This window comes from Nylanderia fulva, unplaced genomic scaffold, assembly GCF_048542155.1.
Source record: "Nylanderia fulva isolate GAGA-0341 unplaced genomic scaffold, ASM4854215v1 Scaffold173, whole genome shotgun sequence".
Taxonomy (NCBI): domain Eukaryota; kingdom Metazoa; phylum Arthropoda; class Insecta; order Hymenoptera; family Formicidae; genus Nylanderia; species Nylanderia fulva.
This window is the reverse complement of record NW_028189979.1, coordinates 175,879-194,670: the sequence shown is the minus strand read 5'-3', so window position 1 is coordinate 194,670 and position 18,792 is coordinate 175,879. Positions and strand designations below refer to the sequence as shown.

The following is an 18,792-nucleotide window of genomic DNA, read 5'->3' as shown; positions in this document are numbered from 1 at the left end:
TAAGACAAGACACTTATCTTTTGCATTGATAAAAAAAGTCGAAAACAAAATAAATAGATTGGAGGCACTAGGTCATTTAAAAAAAGTAAACGTTACCGATTGGGCGACTCCAATCGTACCAGTAATTAAATCGAACGGGACAGTAAGAATTTGTGGAAATTTCAAGCTCACGGTAAACCCTTGTTTAGTAATGGACCGGCATCCGTTACCATTGATAGATGAAATCTTCTTAGTGTTGCAGAATGGCGAGAAATTTTCACAAATAGATTTACAGCACGCGTATATGCAGATTCCGGTAGACAAGAAAAGTCAAGACTACCTCACAATAATTACACAAAAAGGATTGTACAAATACACAAAAATGACAGAAGGCATCGTGTCAGGGCCGGGAGACTTCCAGCGAAAAATAGAACAATGCTTAGCGGGTATTGAAGGCGTGATACCGTATTTCGACAATATATTTTGCACCGGTAGTAACGACAAGAAACACTGGCAAGCCCTCAATACGGTATTTACGCGACTAGAAAAAGCCGGGTTCAAAATAAACATAGACAAATGCGATTTTTTCAAAGATCGACTCGACATTTTGGGATTCGTAATCGATAAGAATGGACTCCACAAAGCGGAAACAAAAGTCAAGGCAATGATTCACGCACCGACACCGTAAAACAAGAAACAATTAGACTCGTTCATAGGATTAATAACATATTATGCAAGATTTATACCAGATAGAGCCGAGAGGCTAAAACCGCTGTACGAATGCGCTAAACAAGGCGAATTTAAATGGAGTAAAAAATGCGCATCGGCTTTCGAATGGGTAAAAACAGAATTAGCGTCCCCGAGAGTTTTAGCTCATTTTGATCTTGAGGAAGAGTTAGTCCTAGCATGCGATGCATCGGCATACGGAATAGCAGCGATACTATCACACCGGTATAAAGATAAAACGGAAAGACCGATAGCGTTCGCATCAAAAATGATTCCGGAGTCAGAATTGAATAGAGCGATAATTGATAAGGAGGCTAGTGCGATAGTATTCGGTTTTAAAAAATTCTACAATTACATTTTCGGTAAACAGATAATTTTACGAACTGATCACAAACCGTTGACTCATATTTTCGGCCCAAAACAGGAAATTCCACTTACAGTGGCTAGTAGACTGCAGCGATGGACATATTTTCTTTCGAGATTTTCATACACGATCAAGTACATTAAATCAGAAAAAAACAGCAATTGTGACGCACTATCAAGACTCCCTATCGATGACGCGACTCCAATTTTCAATAAAGAATTTACTGCGATAAATTACATAGAAGAAAACGAAATTTTGAATGCGGGAGAGATTGCGAGAGAGAGTAAAAGCGATAAAACGTTAAGCAGAGTTATTTGATACGTAAGAAACGAGTGGCCAAAAGCGGATGAGTTAAGCGGGGAAGAGAGAAATTTGTATGTAAAACGAGAAGAGTTGTCAGTGGACAAAGGGTGTGTACTGTGGGGTTATAGAGTTGTGGTTCCAGAGAAGTTTAGAGAAAGCGTCCTTCGAGAACTTCACGCATCACACTTCGGAATAGTGAAGATAAAGATGATCGCAAGATCATATGTATGGTGGCCGAACATTGATAGAAAAATTGAGAACATGGTTGCGGCGTGTACAGTATGTGTGAGAAAGAGAAAAACATCTGCGAGTGTACCTTTGACACCTTGGCCCTACCCCGATAGGTTTTGGAGCAGCGTGCGGGCGTGACCCCCACTCTGTGGGGTGCTCCCGCGCGCCTGGCAGGGTTAACCTTCCTCGGCTGCGGCCGATTCCCAACTCCCAAGGGAGCGGAGGGAGTCGCAGCCGGGGGGGCCGAGGGGGGGCCACGCGTCTCCGCCGGGCAGGCTCCGCCTGTCCGGTCGGGGCGCCTGGGTCCCCCTCTGTGAGGACGTGACGTGCGGGGCCCTCTCACCGGGAGCCACAAGGCACCGGTGAGAGGGCAACGCCGTCCACGGAGGGGGTTCCTCTCCTTCTGAGAGGAACCCTCTGGAGAGGGCCTCCGGGGCAAATGCCGAATCCCCATTCCCTTTGGGAAAGGGAGGGAGCACCGTTCCGGAGGCGAGGGGGTGGCGGCTCGAGCGGGATACTCGAGCCGTGACCCCGCCCCCCAAACTTTTTGGGAGGGCGCGACGTAGGGTCGATACCGCCCTGCGTCGCAACCGCGAGGTACCCGTACAATGACGGGGGGAGGGTGTCGCCTTCAGCGGCACTCTCCCAAGGAGGGATTAGGCGGGGGGGCGGCTAGTCGGCATGGGAAACCAGCATCCTGGCCGTCCCCCATTAACGCCCGCGAAGGTATCCGCAGTGGGTTTAGTGAGGTATGTCTTGGGCCCCCTGACCGATCCATCCGTGGATCGGCCAAGGGGAACAAGAAGTCCCACATAACCATCCGCTCTCTTCCTGGGGAGCGGTGGTATCCATGAGGATTCCCACTGCGTCAAAAAAAAAAAAAAAAAGGTTTTGGAGCAGAATTCACGCAGACTTTTTAGGTCCATTCCACGGACACCTGTTCATGATAATTGTAGACGCGTACTCAAAGTGGCTTAAAATAATTGACATGCACAGGTGCACGCAAGCTCCAAAAGCTATCGAGAAGTTTAAGAAAATACTCGGTAGGCATGGACTACCAAGACATCTTGTCACCGACAACGGGACTCAATATACGAGTAACAAGTTTCGAGACTTTGTAAATAGAAACGGCATTAAACACAGCTTCACGGCGCCGCACCACCCTGCAACGAACGGGGCAGCAGAAAATTTTGTAGAGACTTTTAAAGATAAAGTGGACAAGATAGTGAAGAGCAGTAAACCGTTAGATTATGCGGTAAACTTATTTTTATTTGATTATAGAACGTCGGAGCATTGCACGACGGGGAGAACGCCGGCGTATATGGTTTACAAGCGAGAATTGAGAACGCGTTTTGACTTACTAAAGCCAGACGTTAATAGTGATGTTTCCGATAAACAATTAGCTCAGGTCATTGCGAAAAACGGCAGTCGAAATGTCGAACTCCAAATAGGCGAAACGGTAATGGTTAACGATTACAGTACTCGTAACGATAAACGAATCGAAGGAAAGATCATACAAAAGTTGTCTCCGGTAACGTATAGAGTCGAAATAACACCAGGTAAAATTTGGAAGCGACACGTCGATCAAATTATTAAGTACCCGAAGGCGAACGTTAGAACTGCAAGCACTATCGGAGCAACCGAAAAGAAACTACCGAATATACTGCGGCGTTCAGAACGATTAAAAAAATAATGTCAGAATAAAGAAGGAGGAGTTGTGGTGTATTCATTGTATTCATATATCATCATTACTTTGTATTCACATGATCTGCGAAATCTCCGAATCAACAACATATCGCTACGGCGGGGACACGAGGGCAGAGTCAGTCCACGGCCGACGCTCGTACGTAACGTACCGGCACACCGCGTGACGCGCTTTGTAATCGGAGCGAGTTCTCGTGATATTGAATAATAACCATATAGTTTATTGAAAATCACACTGGTGTTTAATTAACAACCCGACCTCAGGGCAAGACATGACAATTCATCAATTTATATAAATTTTTTTCAAAATCGTTTTTCGCTTGTGTTCTAAACTGTGTGTTGCGTTCGATGTATTTTTGAAGCCACGCTGACTGCGTGAATTGTAGTATGCGGTATATTTTTGTTATGCGTAGCCCGTGGTGCGTGCACTGCTGCAGATTACGATAGTGTATTACGTAGCGCTTCTTATCGTAAAGCGTTGCGAGGAGTTTATACTCCCGCTTGCCGGGCGGCTTATCGAACTTTGGGCAAAACGGTAGGTCAATGTGCGCGTTATGAAGATGCTGCGGATACTCTAAATCTACTTCGAGAACATAGTTTATAGGCGAATCAAACGCGATAGATGATATATCAAAATTCGATACATCGTCGACCCACAGAAAATCGGCATACGACAATGGTTGACACATTGCCCATCCGTACAAATTATTTACATCAAAATACATGAGATAAGATGAGGGTTTCGATGGGTCGTACGATTGCATGTACTTGTTATTAGCCTGTGTGTATCGGCCTGAACATTGACTAAGGCCGCCGCGTATACCCCGTTCGACAAACATTACCATGTCAATGTCTGTTAATAATTCAAATTTTATATTTGTATGTTTTAACATGGCGTTCCATGTATATCCGGGGAGTATAATAATACGTGGGATTGAGTCTATAACTTTTTATACAACTGTCGCGAAAATTTTCAAATATATCGGTCAATAACAAGACATCAATTTTTAAATATAAATCGCTATATTCGCCTAGCGTTCGAAGGGAGAATCGGCTCCAGACGGTCTCGGCGTGCGCGTAATCACTCTCGGATACTGTGTCGCCGGTCAGGGAACTGTAAAATGAGTTGCGCGGTGGTAAACATGTGTCTTGTAACCTCTCCACACAGTCTATATATTTGTACGGAAAGACGCCCTTCCGTGTCAATAAATTAAACGTATCTGTCGATAAATTTTGATATTCCAAATGTAAAATTTTTAGTTTATCTTTATTAAAAAATGACGCTAATTTGTCGAGACTAGCGCTGAGAAACTTATACGAATCGTTAAACCGTAATTTAATATAATTTTCCGAATTATTGTCTTGCGTCAATCTAACAGTTTTCGAGAATGATATATATTTTTCCTTTGTTATCGGCAGAATTCGATTTCTCCTTCGAACGCTGTGGCTATGTCCTCGATAATGAAATGCGCGTTGTAGCCGGACAGATTGTGAAAGACTATACAAAATGATTCTTTGTAATTTAAGTTACAATTTGAGTGCGCGGGACCCCTGTACCGCCCGGTGAGGTGGCAATGATCGCGGACGCGTGTATCATCTTCGTCAAACGGTTTCTCACAAATGTGGCAATGCGTCGTGGTGCGAAATTTTAACCACTCGTCAGGCGTTAAATTTACTATGGGGACATTGGTCGTTAAAATATTTTTTACACGAATTGCTAAATTTTTAAGCTGTTCGGCAAACCACGCGACGCAATCAACACTACGGCAGGAATTGTACGCTGACAACAAACTGTCGTACGAACACTGTACGTAATACGCGATGCTGAACACTTGACGGTGTTGATAATTTTTGGCATCTTTGGTCTTTACTAAAACACACTCGAGGTCGGCGAACACCACAAACGGAAGCCGCTCTTTCCTCGTGAAATTGTCAAAGCTGAGCCACTTGTCATTCTCGCTCGGCAACCGGATAGCACAGTCGTTCAGTTTCCCGCAATCTTCCGTATGCGCCTGCAATTTATCCGCCGCTCCGAAATAGTGTAAACATCTGTAAAAAATAAAAATTTTATTTAAAATAATGAGAATACTTATTAAGTCAGCTCTTTTAATTTTTAAAACCACAAGAGGAATCAAGTGGAGATTGTGGTTTTAAAAATTAAAAGAGCTGACTTAATAAGTATTCTCATTATTGTTCGTTGCGTCTGGACCTAATTACGACGCTTTGGATGGGTGGGGGGTATAAACATTGAGAAGAATATTTATTCGTGTCTGAATAGCTCAGTTGGAAGAGCAGTCGCCCGGCAAGCTGAAGATCTCGGGTTCGATTCCCGATTCAGCCGACTTTCGGACCAATATTTTTCTCGCCTATTTCTTTACAGGGGATGTTAAGAGAAGGAACAAGGGGAATTTTTGAGATCCCAACCATAGGATTCAAATTCTTTAGTTTTCCGAATGTTCTTTCTTTCATAATTGTCGCATTAACATCGCGTTTGGCTCGATTGGTCGAGAGGAATCAAGTGGAGATTGTGATTTTATTTAAAATTTTATTTAAAATTATTAGTATAATTTAAGTTTTAATAAATATATATATACTTACCGATCGCATATAAATTTTTTACATTTCTTTTTGCTCAGTTGTGAGCCCACGAGGCGAGACAGATTTTTAATGCATGTGAAATGCCCCACTCCGTGTTCGTCCTCCACGTACAGCAGATTGACGTGTCTGTCTGTTTCGCATTGAAGTCATACTTTTCAAAAGTATGATATTTTCCCAGTTTAATCCTGTGAAAACAAGCAGTTGCTTTTCGGAAAGAGTATAATCTCCAAACTTATCATAGAGGGTGGAATCACATTTGATTGCGAGATTTTCCATCATTCTCGATCATTCCGAAGGACTTGACGAATTAGAGTACATCTCTAAAAGACCAAGATCTTTGTCGTAAAATCGATTCTTGATTAAGTGAGTTCGGCAGCATCGATTACCTGCTGGTATGTGTATTGTCATCTTAATATAAAATTGCATTCGAGCTTCTTCTGGAATAACTGTGAGATTCGTTGTGGCAGTACAAAGACAACAGTATTTATGAGTTGAAACAGTTCTTTTAATTAGAACTTCAATTCTCTCAATATTTGATTCTTCTTTAGATTCGAGTCGAATAATTATTGTTGGATTATTAGTTGATTGTGATTCATCGATCTCATTCTCAGAAATCAAGCAGTCAACATCAAACTTCTCCTTTTTATATTGAAAAACTTGACATTTTGAACACAAGATATGATTAACAACAATTGTTCGTTGAAGTTTGTTAGAAAAATTCATTGCTTCATCTTTAGTTTAAATTTTTTTCTTCACGTACTTTAAATAAAAACTTATTACATCCAATATATTTAGGATTGTTATTTGTCACAGACATTTCTTGCTATGACAAGTCAAATTAAATATGACAAAAATCCAAAGCAAGTATTTTTAGCTGAAAAAAATGCACATGAGGAAAAACACAATACAACAAAAAGAACTCAAAAGAACTCAACACGTCAACAATGAGAATACTTACTGAACAGCAAAAGAAACAAGTGAAGATCGCAGGAATAATTGACGTGATAAAAAATGAATGCTACAGTGCTACATATACCTGTTATACACTAAGCGTCATGAATGCCTGAAGCTATCTGAAGCTATTTACCATGCTTTCTCACTTGAATTTATTTGAATTTGCATGCGTATATGTATTGCGCGCAAATTCAGATGGAAAGGCATTCATGGCGCTTAGTGTATAGCGTGCCATACGGCGCACGCAACGCACTCAAGATCTTCATTTTTTAAAACTATGTATTACTCTTCCGATCGTTATGAAACTCGAACACATTATTTTAGAGTATTTAAAGATTTTTTAGAGAAAAAATGGTGATAGTGCTTCAAGTGCATCCCATAAAAAAATTCAAAAATATTTTATCAATTTTTTTTACTCGTATTTTGTGAAAAAAAATTCCGTATTTTTTTAATAACATTATAGCATTGAAACCTATAACATATTTTATTCATCAAAATCGGTTCAGTCGTTTTTGAAAAAATAAATCTTTTCCATTTTTCTTCTTACTCTCATGACTCCCATAAAAATTTTTTTCAGATATAATCTTTTGGGAAATTTAATCTCACATCCATGTCAACTTATTGTAAAAATTTCAACTAGATCCTAGCGGGGGCAGCACATATACAAGGAGTGTTCAAAAAGTATCGCGAATTTTGAATTTCCGCGGGTTACGTATATTCGATTTTCGATTTTTTTGTGGCGTTATGTTGGTACTCATGTTTCTCATTTATGCCGACAAGTACGGCCATTTTGAATGTTCAGTTAATTTTTGACAGCTGCTTTGCTTGCACGTGTTTTGGCTCGTCTTCGATTTTTGCCTATTCCAAAAAATGGATCAAAGAATCTGTATCAAATTTTGTGTGAAAAACAAAATTAAGTGCGCGGACGCATTCCGAATGTTGACTGTGGCATATGGTGAAGCTACCTTGGACCGAAGCAACGTTTATCGGTGGTACAAAATGTTTTCCGAGGGCCGAGAAGATGTGAACGACGAAGAGCGTGCCGGACGCCCGAGCACGTCAACAACAGACGAAAACATTGATGAAGTGAAGAAAATAGTATTGGTCAATCGTCGAATCACCGTTAGAGAAGTTGCTGAGAACCTAAACATATCGATTGGCTCGTGCCATTTGATTTTTACCAATGATTTGGGCATGACACGGGTCGCCGCGAAATTTGTACCAAAATTGCTCAATTTCGACCAAAAACAGCATCGCATTAACATTGCTAAGGAGATGTTGGACTCTGTCCGCGACTACCCAAATTTGCTCCAGAGGGTCATAACTGGTGACGAATCATGGGTTTATGGTTATGACGTGGAAACCAAAGCTCAATCATCCCAATGGAAGCTGCCGCACGAGCCAAGACCGAAAAAAGCGCGCCAAGTTCGGTCAAATGTGAAAGTTTTGCTTACAGTTTTTTCGATTGCAGGAGCGTGGTGCATCATGAGTTCTTGCCACAGGGTAGAACGGTCAATAAGGAATATTACCTGCAAGTTATGCGCAAATTGCGCGAAGCAATCCGCCAGAAACGCCCGGATTTGTGGAAGAACAAAAATTGGCTTTTGCACCATGATAACGCCCCTGCTCACACATCGTTGCTTGTGCGCGAATTTTTGGCCAAAAACAACACACTAATAATGCCACAGCCACCGTATTCCCCAGATCTGGCCCCCTGTGACTTTTTCTTGTTCCCGAAACTGAAGAGGCCCATGAAAGGACGACGCTACGCTACGATTGAGGAGATAAAGACGGCATCGAAGGAGGAGCTGAACAAGATCACAAAAAATGATTTTTTGAAGTGCTTCGAGGATTGGAAAAAACGTTGGCACAAGTGTATAATATGTGGTGGGGATTACTTTGAAGGGGACAAAATAGATATTCATGAATAAATAAATAATTTTTGAAAAAACACAAAATTCGCGATACTTTTTGAATACACTTCGTATGCTTATCCTGCTATGTCCTTTTTTCATAGTAATGTAATATCAATCAATATTAAAAAAATTAACATAAATATATCATAAATACAACGGAACATAATTCTTTTTTAACTAAGTCAACTAATAATTTAATCAAATAAAACTTTGTAAAATTTTATCTTAGAAAAAAGATAAGAGAATCGGATATATTTTGGACTTTTGTTGTTAACATACTTTTTCTAACTAAAGAGAAGGATAATTTGTAAAAAAATTGTATCAAAATAAATATATTTTGAAGAATATACGCACACATATGTTAAATAAGAAAAATAATTTTTATAGATTAATAAAAAAATATATTTTTAAAATTACCTACTCAAAAACAAATTTTTCATGAACAACATAATTTGATTTTTATTACTTTTTTTACATAATAAAAATTAAAACACCACTAATAAAATACTATATAATATAATAAAGATTTGTAATATTAATATAGTTTGACATAATGTTTGATGTAACTTTTTATTTTTTAGATTAAGGAAATAGATTTTGTGCCATTGGACAGTTGACCAGTAGGATTATTTTCTTATACTTTATTAGATAAAAATCCATATTCGACGAAAAACACACTAATAAAAATAATTAATAAACTGAAAAGACAAACTATTCGACGAAAATTCAAAGTGTATCTTCTCTCTTAAAATGCATTTGTCGGATGAATCAAATGGCAAGCAGAGAAACAAAACTAGAAATGATAAAGTATCGACTGTTAGACAGACCTACGCAAGTTTCGCGAAAAAGACGAAGGACATCCCAAAGGTATGCACTGCCAAAGTGAATAAATTTAATGCGTGTCTGGAAGATAATGTCAAGCAATCCAAAACCGAAAGGGTTGCATCCATCAATGATACAGCAAAGATTTGTAAACTTTGTAATAAATTTTTTTTTCTTTCAGAACTGCTTCTGTGATACCGAAGATAAAACAGAGTACATGTGCTCTTTCTGCTGTAAGGAATTCAGTAAATTTTCCAATCTGATTCGGCACCTAAATCACATCCACTATGAAAATAATCACTGATGCGACAAATGCGGGAAAAGTTTTGTTAGGAAGGATATAATGGAAAAGAGCATTTACGTACCGTCCATACCGATGAACGTATGTTCATAACGTATGTACGTAATTTTTTGTTGCTGCTTTAAATCTTATTTTATTGTAATGGTACACAATTATATATAATTTTTCAACTCATTTGAGAAGGACCTAAATCACAGGTTGAAACGTCATGACACTTTGATTGAAATAAAGCATTTGTAGTCCAGTATTGGTCGTTTTTTTAATATTATACACTTTTATTTTTTGTAATATTACATGTTTTTTAAATTTATAACTTTTTTATACATATTAAATATATTTTTATACATATCACAATCAGATGTTCTACATTTTATAATGTCGAAGTATCTATATATAAATTCAAGAATTTACTCTCCAGCATAATATTATAGTGCATAATATTATAGTAAAATATTCCTGGCATTGAATGTGTGTGTGTGTGTGTGTGTGTGTGTGTATAAACGCGCTTTTGATAGCACAGCTACAGTATTTAAAAAAATACTATTTTTAAACAATAGATACATTTAAATGGTCATGTTAGAAACTTTTTATAATTAATTTGTTGATCATGTCATCAGTTGAAAAAAAATTTACTCTTATACTTTATGTAATATGCATACATATATTTATAAATATAATATATAATTAGGAGACACGGTAGTGTCTCGCGACCAGTTAAGGGCGTAGCCGAGACACCGTGTATCTTAACGCGAGTCGGACATTTGAGTCTTTATAATATTTCAAATCCTCAATAACGGCTGAAGCAATCGAGTTTATACTAGACTTAATCGATAGATTGAGTTCGAATTATATAATAAAAATGTCTTTATTTCTGCTCTACGTGATTTGTAAGCAGAGATATATAAATGCAAAGTCGAAATATGAAAAATTTCTTTTAAGAAACGTCCCCGTCATCATTATCATTATCATCATCGACCACGCATACATAGTAGTATCGTGCTACACGTATTCACACGTATACAACACATGCGCACACATATATCACACGTACACAACACATGCAATAGATGCATGTATTGGAAATGTCCAATTCTCACGTTTTACAACAGACGGCGATAGTGGCGCTCTGCCATATTGGCAGCGTGCGAGGTTATGTTGGCTAGGCTAGGCACGTATTTTGATTTTGATGTGATGATGTGATTTGATGTGATATGTGATGGAAAAAGAAATTTATAAAAATCAGGTAATTATTTTATTATATTTTTATATGTATAATATAAAAAACAAATTGTTAAAGATTTTTTTGATAACTTTTTCATTTAGTTATCCAATGGCTTCACAAGAGGAATTAGCCGAGAATTCTGATAAAATAATTGCGCAATATGCTGGGAAAAGATGGATAATTGTGTAATATGCTGGGAAAGGATGGAAAGCGCTTGTAAGTTGCTCTGTGCATACTTATTTCACAATTCATGCTTGCAATCCTGGTTAGAACAGGACACCATGTCTCACTTGTCGATTGGCCTTGAGTATGCAAGCAAATCACAGAGAGGATATACCAGATTGAGTATACAAGCAAATCACAGAGAGAATAACAGAAATACCGCCTGAGTCACAAACTTCTACGAGAAGAAATGGCAATTATTTCTTTCTTTTCCTTGATGGCTCAAGATATGTATCTTGGTTGCCTAGTTTTTCTGTCAATGTGTCGCATAATAGAGTATGTGGTAACATCTCTACATTGGCACATACTAATTCCCAAATGGATACTATGACAAGACAGGTACTTAAGCTTCAATTTATAAAAAAAAATTTGTATATATTAGTTAGCTATATAGCAAAAATAGCAAAAAAAATATTCTTTGTTAGTTTCAGCAACTTTTCCCTCGTTATCCTCGCAATGTCATCCTGAAAGATCTTAGAATGACTCGATCAATCAAATGGACAGTTGAATTGAAAGTATACTTGGTGGAGTATTTTAATAACTATACCGCATCATCATTTAATCGAAGAACCACAAGCAAAATCCGTCCCACAGATGCAAACAAGGATGACATATTATGCCCAGTTTTTCAGTCCAAAATTTATGGGATTCTACATTCGATATTCCATTTGCTGATAAGTAATGGAGATACAAAAAATAAAAAAAAAAAAAAGGAAAATATTGTATATTTTATCATTTTTATTTATTGTTAGAAACTTCAAAATATCATCAAATCTTTTTTAGAAATATAAATATTATTTGAACAAATATAAATTATATTAATTTGAAATGCATATATTGGAGATCAGAAATCTTAAGTAAGAGATGAAGAACTTTAATAAATAAAAAACTTTTTATAGTAATCTAGACATTACTTTTTTTGTAGAATTTATATATATATATATATATATATATATATATATTGTATATATATTATATATATATTTTATATTTCTTTATTATTCTTATAGTGGAGAAGAACCTTCGAGAATCTTGGTGGACGTTTTTCGAAATTATTTACTGTAAAAGATGGTCCTTTTAAAGTAGATGCAGAGGCAGTTTGCGGTGCAGCAGATGTAGATGTAGTCTGTGGTGCAACAAACGTAGACATAGAAGTAGTCTGCAGAGCAGATAATGTGGCTGTAGAGGTAGTCTGCGGTGCAGCTAATGTGGATGTAGAAGTAGTTTGCGGAGCAGATAATGTGGCTGTAGAGGTAGTCTACGGTGCAACTAATGTGGACGTAGAAGTAGTCTGCGGAGCAGATGATGTTACTGTAGAGGAAGTCTGTGGTGCAATGGAGGAATTTGCAATTACATCTGACAGTTGCTTCTGCAAATTATAAATTTCTGCTCGCAGCATCGCAGTTTTATCAATTTCTCCAGAAAAATCTTTTTTCTTCTTTTTTTTCTTCTTTCTTTAGTCATTTTTTATTAGACATAAGATTAATTATTAGACGCGTTAATTAACAGCAACTCTCTCTCTCTCTCTCTCTCTCTCTCTCTCTCTCTCACACACACTCTTATTCTCACTCACTCACTCACTCACTCACTGTTCGTCTTGTGTACTTATTTAGTACATTCGTGATTAAACATCTATTTTAACATCTATTTAATTATAATATTATAAACATCTATTTAAACATCTATATGCATTAATGTGAAATTTATTTACAATTAGTTTACTTGAAATATTCAATCTCTAAAGTGTTTATCTTATAAGATAGACAAAAAATCTGAGTAAATAATAAGAAAAAAAACAAGGATTATTATTGTCATACTTTTTTATCAATAGAGTTACATTAATGCATAATGTAGTTATATAACCTTATGATTTTAATTTACATTTTTATGTTCTGATCATATGATCTTATATTACAACGACGTGTTACTCGTTTGCATAGAAGAAAACAGAGAGAGAGAAAAACAACAATAGATATGAAATATCCGACTTACTTAGTACATTGAAAAAAAATAGTATTTAACTTGATTAAATCGTTCAATTAAATACTATTTTGTTAATTGAATATATATAGTTCATATTAGTATTAATTTTACAACATAAAAGTTTTATATTTTTTATAATTAATTTTACAACATAAAAGTTTTATATTTTTTATAAAACACTTTAACACATGACGCGTAAACTTGGCGCCCTTTTTTTACCTTTTTTTTAAAAAAGGTATTTTTTTAGAAATTCCGAGGAACTTATAAAATTTTTCTAATATTGTGCCACAATTATCATGATTTTTAGGGTAATTCTTAAGATAAAATTCTTTACATGTATAATTATATTGTTGAGTAGTTCTTGTACGTAGTTTTTCTTGTATGTTTGATGAACGTTTTCATTTTAAAAAATAAATTAAATACCTTCATTTTGAATACGTATACAAATAAAATTGATTTATATGACAAAATAAATAAAAATAAACAAAAATAAATTAATTAATTAAATTTATTTAATAAGAAAAATAAGATTTGTTTGTCAAATTTGTCATAAATGTTTAAAATGATAACCTGAAATATGAAAGAACTGACAATTTTTCATTTTATTGTATCTATTTATATACTATAATTATACATTTCAATATCATTTGTAATGTATAAATAGACGATATATTTAAAAGAAATACCTAATATTCTAATATTGCTAAATAATATTTTAATGATATTAAAATTAAATTGTTACTTTTAAACTCATTGCAGTTAAAATATGTTTTGTGTTTAAATTAATTAATGTTACTTTAAGGTGCATTGTAATTTTGAAACTTAGCAGCGCGCCCAGTTTTTTTAACTAAAATTTTTTTATTTTTTTTATTTTATATTAATTTTAAATTTGCATAAGTTTTTCAATTTTAATTTTTTATAAAAATGTTTATTTATTCGTGCAATTTTTGGACATTACTTTTTGTAGAGATATTAATTTTAGAACATAAATTTTTGTCAATTGATAGATTTTTTAATTTTAAAATACTTTTTTGTTTAACATTTTTTTACATGGCGCATGGACTTGGCATCTTGTTTATCTTTTTTTTTTAAAGATAAGTTTTTTTATGGTACGATTCTACATTTGCAAATTTAAATTTTTACTGATTCATTATACGACTCTATATATGTTTGCAACTTTAATTTTCCACTGGTACAAGTTTCTACTTTCACATGGCGCAATTTTTTTTATTTCATTACTTTTGTTACAATTGTACATGGGTTTATAATCGATAATTTTTCATACAATTCTATTGTACATGAGTTTGCAATGTAGGATTCTACATAAGTTTGCAATGGATAATTTTTAATACAATTCTACATGGGTTTGCAATGGTTAATTTTTCATAGGATTCTACATGGGTTTGCAATGGTTAATTTTTCATAGGATTCCACATAGGTTTGCAATGGGTACGATTCTACATGGGTTTGCAATGGTTAATTTTGCCTAGAATTCTACATGGGTTTGCAATGATTAATTTTTCATAGGATTCTACATGGGTTTGCAATAGAATAGGATTCTACATGGGTTTGCAATGGATAATTTTTGTTAACGGCGTGCCCTTAACTGGTCGCCTTTTTTTACCTTTTCTTAAAGGTGAGTTTTTAGAGATTTATGTTATTTACGTGAATCAGAATTTTTTGTCATAATACAGCGAAATATTTGTGGCGGCATATGCCACACATATATTATAAAGCGGAATGCGCGAAGTACTGAGCGCCGTGAAAAAGCAGTCCATAGTTGAAATCCTCCCGTGCAAGCATATAGGAAGATCTCCCGCGGTGTAATAAAACATGTATCGAACGTCGCTAAGCGGCACAGAGCGGGAGAAGATTCCTCATGAGAAATCTTCCCACGCAAACATAAAAGAAGATCCTCCGCGGAGAATTAATTACCTAATCTTCTCCATGGCTTTTCCATGGCGGCCGACGTTTGAAAAAGTAAAAAGAACTTGCGTTGGACAATTTGTTTGCGAATTACGCCATCAGAAGACTTGACCGTCCGAAAGCGAACCCGTCCTCTCCCGCTACATAAAGCGGTGAAAAAGAACCGATCAGAAGCCAGTTCATCAAAATACGTTGAGGCAGTAGCTTCAGGTCCTTTTCAGGACCAAGCTTGCTCGTCGCCACGAAATCTCCCGAGATTAGGGTCCATCATCCGGATTCCAGAGAAATCGCGAATTCGAACCACTAGCTGGCTTCCTGGCGTGCAAACGTCGGAGCCAATCAGCAGCCAGCTTCCTGGCGTGCAGACGCCGGAACCTTCTTCCAACAGATCTCCTTGCGTAGAGACGCTGAAGCTGATCAGAAGTAAGCTTCCTGACATACAGATGCCGAAGCCTTCTCCCAACCGATCTTCTAACGTAGAAACGCCGGAGTCGGTCAGAAGCCAGCCACCTGGCATACGGACGCCGAAATCAGCCCACGGCCAACGATCAGGAGAACAGACACCGAAACAACTGTTCTATTTACTCCGAGGAGGACCTTCAATTAGAACTCAACGCCAGTCCCCTCGGCGGATTACTAAAAGTGAGTCCTCAGCATCCGGAGGAGACCTTCTCAACTATCCCGTGGAGGAAACCACCTCGTATCTCTCCAGAGAGTGGCCAAAAAGAAGGTATCAAAACGTAGCTACCCAGACAGAGATCCGTCGGAAACAAAATCCAAATTATCTAAAGAAATTTAATAATATTTTGTGTAACAAGGAAAACTTATGTCGTAAACGAAATCCAAATTATCTAAAGAAATTTAATAATATTTTGTATAACAAGAAAAACTTTGAATAAATGTTAACAATGGAGAGCAGAACAAGAATCGAATTTATTATAATTTCTTATTCTAAGCGAGCATCTCCTATAAATATAATAATAGTAACGCGCTATATATTGTATAGCTTTTACATACATTTTTTTTAAAGAAAAATTTTTAAAAGATTAAAATCATTGATTTTTTTCAATGATGTGTACATATATACTCAGTATCAGTACATATATACTAGATAAAGTTTTGGCGTCATCTTATCTTTATATATGTATACATATAAAAAATATGTATTATCTATAACTGCATCTTAAATAAAAAACAGTGTTATATTTACTAAATTATTTAGAATAATGTTCAGATAATTTGATTTAGGGTCAAACCAATAGATGTAGGAAATATAGATTGCGGATATTGAACAATTTTTACGCCAAAATTAGAAAAAGAAATAAAAATGGAAATATGGTTTTGTCTCTCGAATGAAAAAATAAAGGGGGATCATAGACATTGATTTCTTTTTCTAATTTTGGCACACAAATTTCTGACAAAACGTAAGATAAACATCTATATTTTCTACGTCTTTAATGTCATACCACAAAAATACTTACGCAGTATAACTTAAGCAATATATGATAAAAATTATAAATTAAAATATGAATGCATTATATAATTATTTATCAATCAAAATTAATATTGGACGCTAGTGGTGAAAATAAACTTGGCAAACTTGATTTCGACGTAACTAGCAATTTTATTCAATACTTTCACGACGTTTCGACCATTTGGTTGTGGTTCTGATCAAGTGAAAATTCTATAACATAATATTACACAATAGTTTTTACTAATGTTGAAACATACAAGAACATATTTAAATGTTAAGTTAATAATATAAACCACAATCTACACTTCATTCCTCTCGACTAAAGAGCCAAACGCGATGTTATTGCGACAATGAAAGGGATGCCGGATGTTTGTTTTATCGATCAGATGATTATAGATTTTTCTGCACCAAAATCTTTTTATTGGTTTAATAAAATAATAAATGCTTTTCCACAATTAAAACACGTACAGAAACAAAGTGGGAACCTACTGATTTTATGTTAAAAACAAAAAAAAATTTAAAAACTAAAATTTCTTTATCGACTTCTGTCGTCAGGTCAAAAAAAATAATTGTTTAATATAAAAGTTCTGCTGTTTGTACGTACAAAATAAGATAGGTTCCGACTAGAAATTGAATGAAGAAAAATTAGTATATTTTTAGATATAAGTTTAAAAGCCTAATAAATACGAAATCGGTGCAGGAAATTTTCACGCATATGTGTTGTATACGTGCATATGTTTAGACATGTGTGGTGCTAACCTATCATGTGTATATGTGTATACGTGCATATGTTTAGATATGTGTGGTGCTAACCTAGCGAAATTCGGCCGTCTCTCCGGCATCCCCTTAAGAAAGAAAGAAAATTTGGAAACTAAGGAATTTGAATCATATGGTTGGGATCTCAGAAATTCCCCTTGTTCCTTCTCTTAACATCCCCTGTAAAGAAATAGGCGAGAAAAATATTGGTCCGAAAGTCGGCTGAATCGGGAATCGAACCCGAGACCTTCCGCTTGCCGTCGCGTTTGGACCTAATTACGACGCCTTGGTGGGGGGTGGGGGGTATAAACATTGAGAGAAATATTGATTTGTAAGTGTCTGAATAGCTCAGCTGGAAGAGCAGTCGCCCGGCAAGCGGAAGGTCTCGGGTTCGATTCCCTATTCCAGCCGACTTTCGGACCAATATTTTTCTCGCCTATTTCTTTACAGGGGATGTTAAGAGAAAGAACAAGGGGAATTTCTGAAATCCCAACCATAGGATTCAAATTCCTTAGTTTCCAAATTTTCTTTCTTTCTTAATTGTCGCAATAACATCGCGTTTAGCTCTTTAGTCGAGAGGAATGAAGTGTAGATTGTTGTTTAAAAATTAAAGAGCTGACTTAAAAATATTCTTATTATTAATAATATTAATATAAATTTTATAAACATACCCATCAATTAAAATGAGATTAACGCAACATAACACCTGTCTTATTTAAAATTAATAGTTAAAAGAGGAACACGTCCCATCGCTATAATGTTTCGTCAACGACTAAATTTGAAACGCAACACTAAACAATCTTTATTATTTTGTCGTAAATATTTGTCAAATTATCAGTGTCTTTCTGTAGGTTAACAGTATTATCATGCTTCTTTATGAAGAACATTTTAGCAATCTCTCTCTTTCTTACATGTTTCTCATTATGTAAAATAGTCGGTGATTTCCAATCAAAGTCATGTCCAAAATCACATCTGTTTACTCAAAACCGAATGATTAGACTCATGTAATTTAATATTGCTAGCATGTTCATTTACTCTAGTGCATAAATGTCTTCCCAGATAGCACGAATGTCAGAAAGACATGTCAATTAGAAATATTATCAAAGATTGCTTTCCGAGCTCTCAATATAATTTCTAATAGATTTAAATTTGTAGAAGTCTATTATAAGATTTCTTTAAGATATCTTGTTTGAGAAATTATTTTACGAGATCAGTAAGAAATCTTTTTTCAGCTAATTTTATGGATTTTTTATTGAAGACAACAGAACGTTATCTTGTATATGATGTATTTTAGATTTATTCGCGCGCTTG

General features: G+C 35.7%; 1 long non-coding RNA gene across 1 annotated transcript; it reads left to right on the top strand.

Annotated features, from left to right (window-relative positions):
* The first annotated feature begins 11,010 nt into the window (after positions 1–11,010).
* LOC114937020 (uncharacterized) lies at positions 11,011–12,043 on the top strand. The gene is made up of 3 exons (XR_003820810.2): positions 11,011–11,141; positions 11,222–11,681; positions 11,768–12,043. It is a non-coding gene; the product is annotated as an uncharacterized LOC114937020 (long non-coding RNA).
* Positions 12,044–18,792: the final 6,749 nt, after the last annotated feature.